We start from the raw sequence: 16,374 nt of genomic DNA on the forward strand, positions 1-16,374 counted from the left end.
GAAGCTCTTGATGAAGAGGATGCTCCAACCATCATACAACACCCAAGTACTGAAATCAAGGTGGTGAAGGCAATCAACATGAACACTAAAAAGAGGATGGTGACCAAGAAAAGAAGGACAATATCCATGAAGAAGAAAAGGTCAACCAAAAGCCATCCCACCCCTACCCCAACAAGCAAGTTTACTCAATCTAACAACAAAAAAGAGCTTGCTGGGGAGAGGCACTCAAAACAAGGGGCATTAACTGGCTCCTCTTTCCTCTTGAGGTCATTCCTCTTAACAAACTGGAAGAAGAGGAAGAAATTCATGAACAACATGTCAAGCTAATAACACTAAAAGAGCGCTTGTTGGGAGGCAACCCAACCGTAGGTAACATTTTCTTTCCTTGATTAGTTTACTTTCAATAATTTGACATATGATTGCATTCTAAGTTTGGTGTTGCCATGCAACAATTTGATTTTCAATCTTCATTGGGTACTTGCAACATTCTAAATTGAGAGTGTCACACTAAGTTTGGTGTTGACACTTATCTTTCATGCAAGGTACCAAGCACACCACTTATTAATGCAATCAAAATGTCTCTGTTTGTATCTCTTGTGCCTTTATTGTGATCCTTGATCTTGCTTGCTGAAACACATGCATACTCACACTTCATTCTAAGACATTCATGATCCATCATAAACTCCATCACCACTGTTTTACTTGTTGCTTGAGAATAAGCAATCATTTTAAGTTTGGTATGGAAAAGGGAAGAATATGAGGAAAAGGACAACAACAATGAAGATGAACTACAAGGTGATAAAGTTCCTTTTTCTCTTACTTATTTCCAGTACTTTAATTGCATGATTGTCTTCTATTTTTCTTTGTATGCATCTGTGATTACTCCTTGTGAATAAGCATAATTTGATATTTAATTTGTAACATGTTGCTATGATATCATGATTATCATCTTGAATTTTACTTGCACCCAATATCTTTAAGAATGCAACAAAGAAATCATTCTTTTGAAAGGAAAATGTTGAAGAATTTTATAAATCTTGGGGCAAGCAAAAGATTAAGAGGAGTGGAGGTTCTGATTGTATGATTGTGTATTGAGGTTGCATGTTTGTGAAAACTTGCATGGGAGCTCATAGACAGGAAATGAAGTTTAGAGAAGTATTATGGAATTTCTCAAACATCTATTGATCCAAAAAGCAGTAACAAAAGAAAACAAAAGAAAAAGAAAAACAAAGAATAAGCCCAAGGCTCTGAGCATCAATTACTAGGAAGAAAAAGAAAGAAACAAGAACTCAAAGAGTTATTGTCCTAGTTAAATGCTTGTGGTGGATTTGTATCAAAGAGAGAGGCTTGAGCAAGTAAATCCTAAGGGGTGCTTCAACACCTAATACCTTAGACCAACTGGTTTGGGAGTATTGATTGAAAGCTTATCTTAAAAAGCCGCTTTGATACATGACACCTAGAATCGAGGCCAAATTCCAAAAAGAAAGAAAAATGCTAGAAAATAAGTGCTGCTTCAAGGTGACAATCTATAAAGAGACTTACATAATATCATTTGAATGAAAGTCCTAAGATCTAAGACTTCCAAAATGTAAGGACTAATGAGCACTGGAATCCTTGCATAAGCATACAAATTAGAGTTCACCCCATTGTCACTTATTCACTTCACCCACTAAGGCATCATAAGCAATTCTTCAATACATTCCAATTAAGAGAATTCTTTGTGCATAGTTCTTTTCTTGCTTGGGGACAAGCAAGATTTAAGTTTGGTGTTGTGATGCCAGGGCATCTTGGCTAGTTTTACTAGCCATTTTTTGTATGCTTTTGGTTGGTTTCATGCATTTTCTTAGGAAATAAGAAAGTATTTGGTTGAAAATGCATTCATACCATGATTCAAGCAAACATTGTGAATTTTGAATGATTTTATGAGAATTATGCATGAATTGAATGATAAAATGGATAATGCATGATCCCATGATTAAGAGCAAGACTTTGATGCACTTTGTTTGATGGATTTCAGGTAACAAGAAGCAGAAAAGAGCCACGTTAGTGGCTACGTTAGTGCCACTAATGTGACCATTAACATGGAAGAAAAGAGAAGCCCCAACGTTAGTGAGAAAGTTAATGGCATTAACTCTAAAGAAGGAGAGCATGGAACGTTAGTGGTAAAAGTAAACACCACTAACGTTAGCGAAGGGCAAGAAGACCCACGTTAGTTTCCACGTTAGTTACATTAACATGGGAACTAACGTGGAAGGAAAGGGAAACTCCAACGTTAGTAGAAAAAGTGAACGCCACTAACGTTTGTGAAGCCAAGAACACCCACATTAGTATCCACGTTAGTGCCACTAACGTGGGAATTAACGTGGAAGAAAGGAGGCAGCTGTGAACGTTAGTAGAAAAAGTGAACGCCACTAACGTTTGCGAAGCAAAGAAGGCATACGTTAGTGGCCACATTAGTTACACTAACGTGGGCAAAATCTCACCCTGCAGCCTGACCATGCCTTCTTCAAACAAGAATCACTTGAGCCACAAAGCTCCAAATGAGATGATTCCAGTGGCATTGGAAAGTAGGATTCCAGAGCTTTCTAAGCATATATGGAACTACATGGTGGACACTAAATTTGAGGGAGAAAACCTGCCCTGAAAGTGCAAAGATGAACATGGTATGAACCTGTAGTAAGGCCAGCTGACCTCTTCACCTTCCAAGAAGTGTAACTCGAGCTGTAGAGGTCCAAATGATGCGCTTCCAAAGCCGTTGGAAAGTAGACATCCAGGGCTTTTCAAAAATATATAATAGTATGGGGTGTACATTAAGTTTGAGCTCCAGAACCTGGCAATATTAAACCCCTAAACGCTGACATTATTGGCACTCGCTTTTGCCAATAATGCCAGCGACTACGCCAGCGACCCTGTCCCCTTAAAGGGAGCATAACTTGAGTTACAGAGGTCCAATTGAGATGATTCCAGTTGCGTTAGAAAGCTGACATTCAGAGCTTTTCAAAAATATATAATACTCTATAGTGGGCATGAAATTGAAGTACAAACAAGAGGCATCTTTTAAACCCCAAAAACACCAACTGGGTAGCAAGTGTGACGTTAGCCACACTAACTTCAGCACTAACGCCACACTTGTAGCGTTAGTATGGCTAACGGTAGCACTAACAATTAGCACCTAGACCTTAGCTTGATTCACTTCTCTTTCAAGGACCACCGAACCACAAGGAAGCAAGCCCACAAGTGTTAACCAATCAAGGTCACAAGAAGCATCTAGAATAGGAATTTTCATTTAATTGTAATTTACTTTTAGTTTCATTTCATTTTTTAATTTGGGAGATCCTATATAAAGGCCTTAGTTTTAACTTTTGAAGGGATTCAGGATTGGAGGGGGGGATTGAAGAGGGGTCTTTAGACTCCCTCCCCTCACACATTTTTCCTTCTCTTTCTTTTCTTTGTACTTTTCATTTATGAATTTTAAAGTTTCAATTTTAGTTTTAATCTTCATCTTTACTTTTCTGCACTTTCTTTCTTTTCTATTTTGGTAGAGAAATGATCAACTAACTCTTTTCATTGGGTTAGAGAGCTCTATTGTGATTCAATGGATCAATTGTAGTTCTTATTCTTCTTCTTCTTTCTTTTCTTTTGATTTTACTAGAGAGCTTTCGATCTTCATCCAATTGGGTAATTGTTTCGGAAGAGAAATTGCTCATACTTGGATTTCCTCTGAACCTTGGAAGAGGAATGAGGAAATCATGCTAGAAATGCTCTCTCACATTGGATTAGGTTGGGGGTTGGATGGATATTGTGACATTTAACCCTACCAATACTTTGATCTATGAATGTGTGTGGTATAATCAGTGACCAAACTTCATCTCTTCCCATGAGCAATTAAATCAAGGAATTGGAAAATTATTCAAGCTTAGAGAGATTGGATTGCCAAGGAATTGGGATCCAATCACTTAAGATTTCTAAGGAGATCAATGAATGCATTGATTGAAGAAGAGATGAGAATGAACTTGATCCGGAGGATTGCAATATCTCTTGATCCCAATGTTCATTTTATTTTTAGTTCTTACATTTACTTTTCTTGCCATTTTACTTTTCTGCACTTTATCTCTTTCTTTACTTTTGTGCTATTTACTTTTCCTGTTGCTCATCACTCCTTAATGATTCGTCTGACTAGGATAATCAATCAACCATTGATTGGTTAATCCGTTAATCTCTGTGGGATTCGACCTCACTCTTTTGTGAGTTATTACTTGACGACAATTCGGTATACTTACCGAAGGGAGATTTATTGAGAGACAAGTTTCCGTGCATCAAGTTTATGGCGCCGTTGCCGGGGATTGATTTTGTATCAACAATGATTAAATTAGTGGATAAGTAGATTGAGCATTTTTCTTTTGTTTGATTTAATTTTTGTTTGAGTGATTTACTTTCAGTTTTAGTTATTTTCTCTCCTTTACCCCTTACCCGTTTGTGGTATTCTCTTATTTGTTACAATTCAGTTCACTAACCCACTAACTGTTTGATATGTTGCATCACTCACACCAACAACATTTCTAACAAGAGTACTTTCTGCATTTATTTTCTCTCTTGCGTTTGCCTTGTTGGTTGTATGACAGGTAGAAGAAGCAGGGCTTCAACTTCATTTGATTCTGGACCTGAGAGGACCCTCCTTAGATTAAGGAGGGAAGCAAGAGAAAAGAGAGTTGTTAGTGCTAAGGAAGAGGAAGAGTATTTTGAACCAGACATGGATGAGAATATGGAGAACCACCATGAAGAAGAGGCTCACAACCATGGCAGAGAAGGTCCAGTGCATCATGTTGGACAAGAGAGAAGAGTTCTAGACTCTTATATCAATCCAAACCCAGGAAACTGTGGAAGTAGCATCCAAAAGCTAATCATACATGCCAATAACTTTGAACTAAAGCCACAGCTCATCACCCTTGTTTAGAACAACCGTTCATTCGGAGGAAGTGTCCAAGAATACCCCAATCAACATCTAACCACCTTCCTGAGGATATATGATACTGTGAAGTCTAATGGTATTCATCCTGACACCTATAGATTGCTTTTATTCCCCTTTTCACTTAAGGACAAAGGATCTAAATGGCTGGAATCTTTCCCGAAGGAGATTTTAACAACCTGGGAAGATGTGGTGAACAAATTCTTGGCGAGATTTTATCCTCCTCAAAGAATCAACAGGTTGAGAGCTGAGGTACAAACCTTCAGGCAACAAGATGGTGAAACTCTCTATGAAGCATGGGAGAGGTTTAAGGACTTGACAAGGAGGTGCCCGCCAGATATGTTCAATGAATGGGTGCAGTTACACATTTTCTATGAAGGTCTTTCTTACGAATCAAAGAAGGCAGTAGACCACTCATCCGGGGGATCTCTGAACAAGAAGAAGACCATTGAAGAAGCCATAGATGTCATTGAGACTGTAGCTGAGAATGACTACTTCTATGCTTCTGAAAGAGGCAACACTAGAGGAGTGATGGAGCTAAGCAACGTGGATGCACTACTGGCTCAAAACAAGATGATCACCAAGCAGCTGGCTGACCTTACCAAGAAAATAGAAAGGAACCAAGTAGCAGCAATCACCACCTCATCAGCAGCTCAAGAAGGAGTGAATACAGAGGCAAAGGGTGATCAGGAATAAGCCAACTACATTGGGAACTGACCTAGGCAGACCCATGATCCATACTCCAAAACTTATAATCCTGGTTGGAGGAACCACCCAAACTTTGGGTGGGGAAATCAACAAGATCAAGGCCAAGATCAGAGACGTCACAACCCCAACAACAATGCAGTTCATCAATATTCCACACAGAGATCATATCAGCACCCACCTAACAACACGTCTCAACAGCCATATCAAAACCAAAATGGCCCTTCTCACCCCTCCAACCCCAACTCACCATCATCCGAAGATAGACTCTCAAGGATTGAGACTCTACTTGAAGGCATATGTAAGGAAATCCAAGATAACAAGGTGTTCAAGGAGGAGGTGCGAGCCAATATCAAAAACCAGGGAGACACCATTAAGAGTATAGAATTTCAAGTGGGATACCTCTCTGAGAAGATTTCCAAACCTACTGACAGCTTCCCAAGTGACACAGAGAAAACCCGAGAGGTGAAGCAAAGAAAGTAAGATGGGAAGAATGCAAGATGGTCACTATAAGTGATAGAGGGACTAAGGAAGAGCTGAACAAACCCTTCGAACAATCTAGAGATACTTCAGCAGAGAAGCAAGAAGAGGGTCACCGAGAAACCAAAATTACACAGAAGGAGATGCTGAAACTCTATGCACCTTTTCTCCAAAGACTCAAGGGTGGTGTAGAAAAGAGAATATACTCAAAGTTCCTTGATATGTTTGCATCTCTCCATGTAAACATACCATTCATCAAGGCTCTCCAACAAATACCCTCATACATTAAGTGCATGAAGGAGCTGCTGACCATGAAAAGCTCACTCAAAGGAGGGCAAATAATAGTGATGAATAAGGAGTGCAGTACTCTCATTCAACCAGAGTTGCCTACAAAAAGGAAGGATCCAGGGAGTTTTCACATCCCCTGTGCCATAGGAGAAATAATGTTTGATAAAGGACTCTGTGACTTGGGAGTAAGCATCAACTTAATGCCTTTATTCCTCATGAAGAAGCTGCAGATCAATGAGCTAATGCCCACAGACGTAGTCATCAGGCTGGCTGACAAAACTCAAAAACAAGCAGTAGGAGTGGTTGAAAACGTGTTGGTGAAGGTTGGGAACTACTTCATTCCCACAGATTTTGTCATATTGGAAATGGAAGAGAGTCACCTTCACCCAATCATATTGGAAAGACCATTCCTAGCTACAGCCAGAGTGCTTATAGATGTGGAGCAAGGAGAGCTAATATTGAGGATACATGATGAACAACTCGCCTTCAATGTCTTCAAACCCTCACAAGAAGCAGATCAAGAAAACAAGGAACCAAGGGAAGAGCACGACAAGGCACTGGTGGAAGAAACAAGCCTTGAAACACAAACTGTACACTTGGAAATCCCTGTGGCTAGTAAGCAAAACAGTCAGAAGGTGCAATAGCTAAAGAAAATCCAAGAGGAACCAAAACCACCAGAGTCATATGAGACCAGCAACAAAATTTCCTTGGAAAAAGAGGCCACAAAGAGCAGGGCAACATCAAAAGAAACAAAGAAGAAGGCGCCAAGGAGATGGAGGAACAAGAAGATCCCTACAGAGGATTTTTCTCCAGGGGATAAAGTGATCTCAGCTTATCTCCCAGTTATCCCACCTCATCTCCCCACCATCCCATCTCAGATGCCTAAAGTTTTCACCATCAACAGAATTCTCTCATTAGAACATGTGGAGATCCTTAACGAAGCCAATGGAGATAGATTCACTACAAGGGGGGAAGATTTAAAGCATTACCAACCACCCTGACAAGGGCATAACGTCAAGCTAGTGACGCTAAAGAAGAGCTTCGTTGGGAGGCAATCCAGCCTAAGGTAGTTTCCTTCTCATGATCATTTCAATAAAAGTTACAAGTAGTTTTCCCTGTATTGTGAGGAGCTAAGTTTGGTGTTGCACACCAAAACAATCTAAGAGTGAATGTGTAATTCTAAGTTTGGTGTTCCACCAAATATTTCAGCTAGAATCACATTACACCTCTTCAATGGCAAGTTGCTAGCCCCAACCAATCAGGGAAACCACTTAACAATAGTTTAGTTTCTAGTTCATAGTCGTTTTATTAATAAAAGCACATGAGGTTCTTTGCATGTATTCAATCTATTGCATTTGGCAAGGAACTAAGTTTGGTGTTCACACACCAAATTAAGTTCAGAAATTCACAAGCATACATGCATGCTAACTATTTCTCAACTGCTTTGGGGACAAGCAACTTCCAATAACTTTGCAGGAATTCAATCAATCTTCTGGAAAAACAGTAACCATCATCCAAGGAGGCGAAGAAGGATGCAAAAGCTATGGATGATGACAACAAAGGGATAGCTAGAATGAACCACCAAAAGGTTGTATTGTTACTTGATTCCATATGCTTGGAAATGCTCAAATTGGAAGTCTGAATGTGCCCCTGATTAATAGTCACTCTTTAGTTTAGATCACTAGAATTTAATGTTTGTTTCCCGTGCTTTTGTCACATGTGTGCTAGCCCAAGTCACCTGTTTTCATCTTCATCCTACTTACTTGTATGCTTGCCCTTTGAATTTAATGAAAGAGAATGTTATGAAAAGAAAAACCAGAGTGGGGTTCATATTGTGGAGTAAGTTCTCAAGGTTTGTGGTGTGGTAATAGGTTAGCTAAGTTGGTTCACCTGTAAAGTATAAGGACACCTATGCACTGAATTACATGCTTGAAACACATTCTATGAGATTAACCAAACAACAAGATCCTAATAAGAAAAAGAAAAGAACAATAAGAGTTTAAAAAAGAAAGAAAAGTAATAAGAAATAAGGCTAGGCACCAAGGGCTTGAATCTTGAGGGATGTGTCTGTGGTGCTCTTGTACTAAGGATCTGCTTGGATGAATAAGTTCTTAGGAGTGCTTCATCACTTGGTAACTTGGGTTAACTAACCCAGGATTATCAACTGAAAATCCACTATCAAGAGCAACCTTGCTACAGAACATTTAGTAACCCAAGAGTTGCTGGACACCAAGGCCTCAAGGAAAGAAAATAACAAACCATGTGCCTGTGGTGTGCATGTATGGGGGAGAGAGACTTGAGGGAGTAAGTCCTTAGGGGTGTTTCAACACCTAGCACCTTGAACCAACTGGTTCGGGAGTGTTGGCTGAAAGCTTATTTTAAAGAGTCGCCCCCTCACAGAGCACTTAGTCTAAGGATGCAATAAACCCTGAAAAGGGGGAGGATCAAATAATAAGGATCTCATAGGATGCAATCAAGCAAGTTTTCAAAAGCATGATAAGGACTTGGAAACCAGTAAAGGAATGAACCTAAGTTGCTATGCATGAAACCCCATAAGCCAAGAGCTTTACTTCTATAATAAGAACTTGTTCCTCTTGTTCTTTCATTCATCATTCTTATGTTTCAGTACTTGCTTAGGGACAAGCAAGCTTTAAGTTTGGTGTTGTGATGCCAGGGCATTTTGGCCAGTTTCACTGACCTTTTCTTTACTGTTTTAGGGTAGTTTCATGCATTTTCTTAAGCAAATAAGCAAGTTTTGGGTAGATATTCACTTACATCTTGATTCAAGCAAACATTGTGAACTTTACATGATTTCATGAGAATTATGCATGAATTTAATGACAAATTGGATAATGCATGATCTCATGACTTGGAATAGAGCTTTGATGCACTTTAATTGCTTGATTTCAGGACAAAGGAAGCAAGGAAGAACCATGTTAGTAGCCACGTTAGTCTAATTAACGTGACCACTAACGTGGAATGGGAGCTAGCTTGCAACGTTAATGAGAAAAGTGATCGCCAATAACGCCTTCAAAATCCATTATAGCCCACGTTAGTTGCCACGTTAATTACGTTAACGTGGAAGCTAACGTGGAAGAGAAGTGAAGCTCCAACGTTAGTGGTAAAAATGAATACCACTAATGTGAACTCTAACGTGGAAGGGACAAAGAATTGCCAACGTTAGTGACACTCACCTTTGTTACTAACGTTGGATTAAGCCACTATTAAGCCACTATTGCCCACGTTAGTTGCCATGTTAATTACGTTAACGTGGAAGCTAACGTGGAAGAAGGAATTGATGGACCAACGTTAGTGACACTCACCTTTGTCACTAACGTTGGAGATGGCAATCACCACCACGTTAGTGGTCACGTTAATCTAATTAACGTGAACTCTAACGTGGGAAGGAGGGGCGTTTGGAGCGTTAGTGACAAAGGTAAGTGTCACTAACGCTCTCGAAGAATAGGCAAGTCCACGTTAAAGGTCACGTTAGCTATACTAACGTGAACTCTAACGTGGGAAAAGGGGCAATGAGCAACGTTATTGGAAAAGGTGAATGCTAATAACGTTTGCAAAAAAGGTTAGTGGTCACGTTGGTGCCACTAACGTTGAAGTTAACATGAATCAATTTTGGCTTGGAACGTTAGTGAAAAAGGTGATCGTCACTAACGTTCTCGAACCCACACTTTCACTTAACGTTAACACCACTAACGTCCTAACTAACGTCCATGCCTAACTCACACTTTCTCTACAAGCAGAGCTGAGCCCACTGAAGATTGTAACTGCTTCAACTAAAGATCCAAAGGCCCATATCCAAGACTTGAAGAAGCCAACTAGAAGATCAGAAGAGTAGTATATATAGGAGTAGTTTTGAACTAGTAAAGGAGCTTTTGGATTTGAGAGGACTATACTCTGTATATTTTACTTTCTCTGCAACTTCTAGTTTTATTTTGGGAAATGTACTTTTCATTTATGCTTTCCATTTCCAGAGCCATGAACAACTAAACCCATTTCATTGAGTTAGGGAGCCCTGTTGTAATTTGATGGATCAATAATAGTTTTCATTCTTCTTCTTATTTATTTTCTATTAATTTTACTAGAAAGCTTTCAATCTTCATCCTATTGGGTAGTTGTCTTGGAAAAGAAGCTATTCATACTTGGATCTCTTCGGACCTTGGAAGAGGAATGAAGAGATCATGCTATAAATGCTTTCTCATGTTGGACCAAATTGGGGTTTGGATGGATATGGTGACATATAATCCTACCAACACTTTAATTTGGGAATACATGTAGTATAATCAATGACCATACTTCATCTCTTCTCATGAGCAATTAGACCAAGGAATTGGCTATTGATCAAGATTTGAGAGATTAGGTTTCCAAAGAATTGGAATCCAATCACTTAAGATTGCCAAAGAGATCAATGAATGCATTGATTGAGGAAGAGATGAGAATGAACTTGATCTGGTGAATACAACATCTCCTGAGCCCAATGAATCCCTCACTTCTGATCTTACCCATTCTTTTTACTTTCTGCCATTTACGTTTATGTTCATTTCCCCAAATCTCCATTTAAGATTCTGTAATTTACTTTTCGCCATTTACATTTTGCTCTTTATTTCCAGCTTTTACACTTTCTGTTATTTACTTTCCCGCCATTTATGATTCTGCAAATATCAACTCAATTTCTGTGTAGCTCAACTAGAATATTCCTCTGATTAAAGTTGCTTGACCAATCAATCCCTGTGGGATTCGACCTCACTCTATTGTGAGTTTTTACTTGACGACAATTCGGTATACTTGCCGAAAGGAAATTTGTTGAGAGACAAGTTTCCGTGCATCAAAAAATTGTGCCCGAAACTCAGTAGGTTCTTCCTGTGGAAGACCAGAATACTGGCAATTTTGCTGCACCATGATAATGAGCTGAGGATTTAGCTCAAAACTGCTTGCTTTGATGGGAGGTATATAGATGTTACTCCTATATGTAGCAGTAATTGGGTTAGCATATGACCCCAGAGTCTTTCTGGACTGCTCATTTCCACTTAGGTCCATGATGGAGAAAAGGGAATTGATGTGAATTGCAAATAAAATATATTTTATTTTTATTTTATTTAGTTAAAAACAAACCGAATAAAAAAAATAAGATAAAACAAAATAATTAGAAATTAAAATATAATATTCAAAAATAAAAAAGAAAAAGGAAAAATGAATTCAAAAACTAAAATAATTACTTAATTAGGAAGATTTGAAAAACTTTGGATATGATTTTTGAAAGGGATTTTGAATTTTGAAATTTCAAAACTAAGATAAGATAGAATAAAAATTTTCTAAAATAAAAATCTGAATTTTTAAATGAAATTTTCGAAAATTCACTTAAATAAATATGAAAGATATTTTTGAATTTAATGAGGAAAGAGAAAAATAATAAAATGACACCAAACTTAGAATTTTTAGATCAAAGCAAAGAAAACAAACAGGTAAACTTTGAATATCAAGATGAACACTGAGAGCAACTTTTGAAAAATATTTTTTTAGAAAACAGAAACACAAAGGACACCAAACTTAAGAATTTTTATACTCTGAGCACTAATAATTCGAAAAAAATTGAAAGAAAAATAAACTTATGCAATTGACACCAAACTTAAAATATGAAACTAAACTCAAACAGAAGACTAAATTATGAAGTTATTGGTTTTGAAAACTTTCGAAAATAATTTAGAAAAATAAAATAAAATAAGGATTTTAAAATTTTAACCAAAAACAATAATAGAAGACTCTAAACCAAAAAGAAAAAAAAAATTCCTAATCTAAGCAACAAAATAAACCGTCAGTTGTCCAAACTCGAACAATCCCCGGCAACGGCGCCAAAAACTTGGTGCACGAAATTGCAATCACACTTTTGTAATTCCGCACAACTAACCAGCAAGTGCACTGGGTAGTCCAAGTAATACCTTACGTGAGTAAGGGTCGATCCCACGGAGATTGTCAGCTTGAAGCAAGCTATGGTTATCTTGTAATTCTTAGTCAGGATATCAGTAATGATTCTTAGTTTTAATCAGAATAAGTAAAAGAACATAGATTAAATAATAGTTGTTATGCAGTAATGGAGAACAGGTTGAGGTTTTGGAGATGCTCTGTCTTCTGAATCTCAGCTTTCCTACTGTCTTCTTCTTCACGCACGCAAGGCTCCTTCCATGGCAAGCTGTATGTTGGTGGATCACCGTTGTCAACGGCTACCATCCATCCTCTCAGTGAAAATGGTCCAAATCCACTGTCACCGCACGGCTAATCATCTGTCAGTTCTCACTCATGTTGGAATAGGATCCATTGATCCTTTTGCGTCTGTCACTACGCCCAGTGGTGCACGAAATCGTGATCGTTCATTCCTTCGTAACGGCGCTTAAAACTTAATACGCACGTTCATAATCTTAGTTCTTTGTCACAACTTCGCACAACTAACCAGCAAGTGCACTGGGTCGTCCAAGTAATAAACCTTACGTGAGTAAGGGTCGATCCCACGGAGATTGTCGGTTTGAAGCAAGCTATGGTCTCCTTGTAAATCTCAGTCAGGCCGATTCAAATGGTTATGGGATTTAAGATAATTAAAATATAATTAAAATATAAAATAGGATAGAAATACTTATGTAATTCATTGGTGAGAATTTCAGATAAGCATATGGACATGCTTTTGTTCCTTCTGAACCTCTGCTTTCCTATTGTCTTCATCCAATCCTTCATACTCATTTCCATGGCAAGCTGTATGTAGGGCATCACCGTTGTCAATGGCTATATCCCATCCTCTCAGAGAAAATGGTCCAAAATGCACTGTCACCGCACGGCTAATCATTTGTCGGTTCTCGATCATACTGGAATAGGATTCAGTAATCCTTTTGCGTCTGTCACTACGCCCAGCACTCGCGAGTTTGAAGCTCGTCACAGCCATCCCATCCTAGATCCTACTCGGAATACCACAGACAAGGTTTAGAATTTCCGGATCTCAAGAATGGCCACCAATAATTCTAGCCTATACCACTGGTATGCGAAATTGTTACTCAGATTAGGTTGTAAAATTTGTTTGTTCGTTCTTTTCCTGGCAATGGCACCAAAAATGGATGCACAGAACCATGGTCCAAACATAACTTCACAACTTCGCACAACTAACCAGCAAGTACACTGGGTCGTCCAAGTAATAAAACCTTACGTGAGTAAGTGTCGATCCCACGGAGATTGTTGGTATGAAGCAAGCTATGGTCACCTTGTAAATCTCAGTCAGGCGGATATCAAATGGTTATAGTATTTTCGAATAATAATAATAAATAAACAGAAAATAAACATAGAAAGACTTATGTAATTCATTGGTTAGAATTTCAGATAAGCGTATAGAGAAGCTTTCGTTCCTCTGAACCTCTGCTTTCCTGCTGTCTTCATCCAATCAGTCTTACTCCTTTCCATGGCATGCTTTATGTAAGGGCATCACCGTTGTCAATGGCTACATCTCATCCTCTCTGTGAAAATGGTCCGATGCGCTGTCACTGCATGGCTAATCATATGGAGGCATCACCGTTGTCAATGGCTACATCCCATCCTCTCTGTGAAAATGATCCGATGCGCTGTCACTGCATGGCTAATCATCTGGAGGTTCTCGATCATACTGGAATAGGATTTACTATCCTTTTGCGGCTGTCACTACGCCCAGCACTCGCGAGTTTGAAGTTCGTCACAGTCATTCAATCCCTGAATCCTACTCGGAATACCAAAGACAAGGTTTAGACTTTCTGGACTCTCATGAAGGTCACCATCAATCTAGCTTATACTACGAAGATTCTGATTAAGAGATCCAAGAGATACTCATTCAATCTAAGGTTGAACGAAAATGGTTGTCAGGCACGCGTTCATATGGAATGATGATGATTGTCACGTTCATCACATTCATGTTGAAGTGCGAATGAATATCTTAGAAGCGGAATAAGTTGAATTGAATAAAAAAACAGTAGTACTTTGCATTAATTCATGAGGAACAGCAGAGCTCCACACCTTAATCTATGGAGTGTAGAAACTCTACCGTTGAAAATACATAAGTGAAAGGTTCAGGCATGGCCGAATGGCCTGCCCCCAAACGTGATCAATATGATCCAAAGATGAACTAAAAATCATAAGATGTCTAATACAATAGTAAAAAGTCCTATTTATACTAAACTAGTTACTAGGGTTTACAGAAGTAAGTAATTGATGCATAAATCCACTTCCGGAGTCCACTTGGAGTGCGCTTGGGCTGAGCTTGAAGTTTACACGTGGAGAGGTTATTCTTGGAGTTGAACGCCAGTTTGTAACGTGTTTCTGGCGTTCAACTCTGGCTTGTGACGTGTTTCTGGCGTTTAACTCCAGACTGCAGCATAGAACTGGCGTTCAACGCCCTTTTGCTGGAAAGCCCTGGATGTCTACTTTCCAACACAATTGAAAGCTCGCCATTTTGAGTTCTGTAGCTCCAGAAAATCTAATTTGAGTGCAGGGAGGTCAGAATCCAACAGCATCAGCAGTCCTTCTTCTACCTCTGAATCTGATTTTTGCTCAAGTCCCTCAATTTCAGCCAGAAAATACCTGAAATCACAGAAAAACACACAAACTCATAGTAAAGTCGAGAAATGTGAATTTAACATAAAAACTAATAAAAAACATCCCTAAAAGTAACTAGATCCTACTAAAAACATACTAAAACCAATGCCAAAAAGCGTATAAATTATCTGCTCATCACAACACCAAACTTAAATTATTGCTTGTCCCCAAGCAACTGAAAATCAAATAGGATAAAAAGAAGAGAATATACTATAAATTCCAAACTATCAATGAAACATAGCTCCAATCAGATGAGCGGGACTTGTAGCTTTTTGCCTCTTGAATAGTTTTGGCATCTCACTTTATCCATTGAGGTTCAGAATGATTGGCATCTATAGGAAATCAGAGTTCAGATAGTGTTATTGATTCTCCTAGTTCAGTATGTTGATTCTTGAACACAACTACTTTATGAGTCTTGGCCGTGGCCCTAAGCACTTTGTTTTCCAGTATTACCACCGGATACATAAATGCCACAGATACATAATTGGGTGAACCTTTTCAGATTGTGAGTCAGCTTTGCTAAAGTCCCCAATTAGAGGTGTCCAGGGTTCTTAAGCACACTCTTCTTTTGCTTTGGACCTTGACTTTAACTGCTCAGTCTCAAGTTTTCACTTGACACCTTCACGCCACAAGCACATGGTTAGGGACAGCTTGGTTTAGCCGCTTAGGCCGGGATTTTATTCCTTTAGGCCCTCCTATCCACTGATGCTCAAAGCCTTGGGATCCTTTTTATTTACCCTTGCCTTTTGGTTTTAAGGGTTATTGGCTTTTTGCTCTTGCCTTTTGGTTTTAAGAGCTTTTGGCTTTTTCTGCTTGCTTTTTCTTTTTCTATTTTTTTTTCGCCATTTTTTTTCTTCTTTTTTTTCTGCAAGCTTTTGTATTCACTGCTTTTTCTTGCTTTAAGAATCAATTTTATGATTTTTCAGATTATCAAATAACATGTCTCCTTGTCATCATTCTTTCAAGAGCCAACATATTTAACATTCCTAAACAACAACTTCAAAAGACATATGCACTGTTCAAGCATTCATTCAGAAAACAAAAAGTATTGTCACCACATCAATATAATTAAACTAAGTTCAAGGATAAATTCGAAACCATGTACTTCTTGTTCTTTTGTAATTAAAACATTTTTCATTTAAGAGAGGTGATGGATTCATATTCACTACTTTAAGGCATAGACACTTAGACACTAATGATCATGTAATAAAGACACAAACATAGATAAACATTTAACATAAGAAAACGAAAAACATAAAATTTAAGAACAAGGAATGAGTTCACCTTAGTGATGGTGGCGTTTCCTTCTTGAGGAACCAATG

The 16,374-nt window shown here is 38.5% G+C and overlaps 1 non-coding gene across 1 annotated transcript; it reads right to left on the reverse strand.

Annotated features, from left to right (window-relative positions):
• Positions 1–5,203: 5,203 nt before the first annotated feature.
• Positions 5,204–5,310, reverse strand: LOC148568149 (small nucleolar RNA R71). The gene has a single exon (XR_015882289.1). It is a non-coding gene; the product is annotated as a small nucleolar RNA R71 (small nucleolar RNA).
• Between the last annotated feature and the right edge of the window lie 11,064 nt (positions 5,311–16,374).

This window comes from Arachis ipaensis, chromosome B4 (genome assembly GCF_059453495.1).
Source record: "Arachis ipaensis isolate K30076 ecotype BB chromosome B4, ASM5945349v1, whole genome shotgun sequence".
Lineage (NCBI taxonomy): Eukaryota > Viridiplantae > Streptophyta > Magnoliopsida > Fabales > Fabaceae > Arachis > Arachis ipaensis.